Below are 3,614 nucleotides of genomic sequence, written 5' to 3'. Positions count from 1 at the left end.
ATCCATTTTGAGTTAACTTTTGTGAAGGACCTAAGGTCTGTATCTAGATTCCATTTTTTTTTGCATGTGGACGTGCACTCAACATTGCTTTTCAACATCACACTAGAAGTTCTAGCTAATGCAATAACACCAGAAAAGGAAATAAAAGATATAGGAATTGGGAAGAAAGAAATTTAAACTGTCTCTGTTCATAGACAACATGATTGTGTAGAAAATCCAAAAGAATTTACCAAGAATAAAAAAGAAAAACCAACTCCCGGAACTAATAAGTGATTAAGTGATTATTCCAAGGTTGCAAGATACAAGGTTTACGTTACAAAGTTCAATCATCTTCTTATACAGCAGCAATAAAAAAAAGTGGAATTTGAAATTAGAAACACTTATGTGGAATTCACATTTAACTGGGCACCACACGGGAAGGAGCAATTTAAGGAAAAGCCCTATGAAACTGTGCTAAGATATTGTTAAGGATGTAGTTTATTCTATCACTTCATTTCTTTTAAACAAAGGCACTAAGCATGCTTTGTTGTTGTTGTTGTTGTTTCTCATGGTCTTAATACCAGGAAGAGTCGGTCTTCTGTGAAACTCATTTGCTTTTATCTTACAGCAAGATAAGATAAAAGCAAATTTTTATCTTATCTGGGGGGCTAACTTGACCTGGTTCCTCTTCGCACCTTGGAAGGCTTGGAGCCAGGTGTGCTGCATGCTCGCCTGCACGAGTGGACGGAGAGACCAGACATACGCGTCCTCTTAACCTCTTTTCTAGCTCCGTTTTCTGGCCCCATCTTTGGTTTCCTTCCTTCTGTTGCTTCTACTTTATTATTGTTATCTTCTTGGGTTTTGTATCATTTTTAGCACTCCTCAAAACTTTTGAGGATAGGGTGTGTAAAGAAAAATAAATAGACTAAGCCTGCAGACTTACAAAACTAGTTTGGTAATTTCATACAAAGTTCTTTCTTTTGAATTCTACCTAAAGTGATGTTGTGGCTAAAGCTTTATTCACTGCCATTTGGAAGTCTAGAACGGAGGCCCACTGTGAGCTGCTCCCATGGCTGAAGCCCCCCAGACGACAGTGGGCAGAGGATCCGGCGTGTTTTCCATTCTTCACTCAGAGAAGATAATGTTTCAGTTTTTCGGCTGGTATTTTATACTCTATTACTTTGTTGGCACCTCTAAAATCTTCACGGTTTTGTTCAGATATTTGTATTAATGTGACAGTTCTGCTGAAATACATACCCCACTTCCTGCTTGTTCTTTAAACTCAAAGTTATCAGCATGCAGATAAGCAGTTTTATACTTTCTTTTAGGTGGGGAAATAGGACGACCACCCATATGGGGCATTTTATGCATAGTCCCCTCTGAAAGTTGAGCTAATTAGGCAGAAAGTGAACTGATTCAGTTGGTGCAAAGGTTGAAACTGGAACACTAATTAGTTTAGAGCTAGATTCTCCAAATTAACTCTTAGCTGGCTGATCGCCTATAATATCAGTGCTTATCCGGTGATGATATTGCTATTTGAAATTCTTTCATAGGATTTTTTGTTTATTTTGTTTTTGGGGTCTTTTTGTTTTTTTAAAAGTTATTTATTTAATCACCTCATAACCTTGTCTTAAGAAAAAAGGGGAGGAGGATTCTTGCAAACTCTGCTTATAATCTTCTCATCGTGGAAAGTTGCTGGTGAAGCCACACTGCTTATGAAGACTCAGGCAGGTGTCCCGAGTAATCACTTGATCAGGAGAGGAATCTGAACAGTTTTGTAGGGTGTGTCCTTGGAGAACAGTGTATAAACATTGGCTGTTGCTGTTGTAGACTAGGAGATGGCGACGGGTCTGGAGCGGCCGTGACAGGAGACAGCGCAATCCTGTGAGCCATGTGCTGTGATACCAGAGTATTGATTGCATNAACGAACCAAGTCAGTATTGAAGGAAAATAACATAGACAGAGATGACAATGCCTGACTTCAAGACTTATTAAAATGTTACAGTAATCAATACAGTGTGGTATTGGTGAAAGAACTGACAAATGAATCAATGGAATAGAATAGAGAGATCCACATAAATTCAGTGAACAAAAGACGCAAAGGCAAGACATTGGAGAAAAGGTAATTATTTCACTTCATTTCTTTTAAACAAAGGAACTAAGCATGCTTTGTTGTTGTTGTTGTTGTTTCTCATGGTCTTAATACCAGGAAGAGTCGGTCTTCTGTGAAATTCATTTGCTTTTATCTTACAGAGCCTGGGAGGCTAACTTGACCTGGTTCCTCTTCGCACCTTGGAAGGCTTGGAGCCAGGCGTGCTACACGCTCGCCTGCACGAGTGGATGGAGAGACCAGACATACGCGTCCGCTTAACCTCTTTTCTAGCTCCGTTTTCTGGCCCTGTCTTTGGTTTCCTTCCTTCTGTTGCTTCTACTTTATTATGGTTATCTTCTTGGGTTTTGTATCATTTTTAGCACTCCTCAAAACTTTTGAGGATAGGGTGTGTAAAGAAAAATAAATAGACTAAGCCTGCAGTCTTACAAAAATAGTTTGGTAGTTTCATACGAAATTCTTTCTTTTGAATTCTACCTAAAGTGATGTTGTGGCTAACGCTTTATTCACTGCCATTTGGAAGTCTAGAACGGAGGCCCACTGTGAGCTGCTCCCATGGCTGAAGCCCCCCAGACGACAGTGGGCAGAGGATCCGGCGTGTTTTCCATTCTTCACTCAGAGAAGATAATGTTTCAGTTTTTCGGCTGGTATTTTATNAAAAAAAAAATAGGGCCAAAATAATAAAACAGAAAATAGAAATTAATACAGAAAACTACCGGAAAAATAAAAAGCTGTTTCTTTGAAAACATTGATGAAATTAATAAGCCTTTAGCCAGCCTAAGAGAAAAAGAGGATACAAATGACTAGAATCAGAAATGAAAAGGGTGCATACTACAGATCGCATGGACATTAAAAGAATAATAAAAAATTTGAAAAACTCTATACTTACAAATTTAATAACCTAGATGAAATGGACCAGTTCTTTGATAGACAGAATCTAGAAAAACTCACACACAAAGAATATAAAATCACAATAGGCCTATAACCAATAAAGTGATTGAATCAAAAATTGATAATCTTCTAAAACAGAAAGCACCGGGCCAAGTTGGGCTCATGGTGAATTCTAACAAACATTTAAGAAAAATCTTTCCAGAAGATAGAAGCAAAGGGAATACTTCCTAACTCATTCTATGAGGCTACTTCACCCTAACAGCAAAACCAGTAAAGGCATTAAAATAAAATAAACTACAGACCAATATCTCTCATAAATGTAAATGTAAAAGTCTTCAATAAAATATTAGCAAATCAAATCCAACAATGTATAAAAATAATTATACACCACTACCAAGTAGGATTTATCCCAGGTATGGAAGGCTGGTTCAACATTTGAAAAATCACTTAATATAATCACATCAACGGGCTAAAAAATAAAAACCAAATAATCATATTAACAGATGCAGAAAAACATTGCACAAAATCCAACACTCACTCGTGATAGAATCCTATAGCAAACTAGGAATAGAGGAGAACTTCCTCAATTTCATTAAAGAACATCTACAAAAATACTACAAGTAATTTCATATTT

Source organism: Galeopterus variegatus, unplaced genomic scaffold (genome assembly GCF_000696425.1).
Source record: "Galeopterus variegatus unplaced genomic scaffold, G_variegatus-3.0.2 Scaffold2466, whole genome shotgun sequence".
In the NCBI taxonomy this organism is placed as follows: domain Eukaryota; kingdom Metazoa; phylum Chordata; class Mammalia; order Dermoptera; family Cynocephalidae; genus Galeopterus; species Galeopterus variegatus.
The sequence above is the reverse complement of the archived record's forward strand: the minus strand, read 5'-3'. Positions refer to the sequence as shown.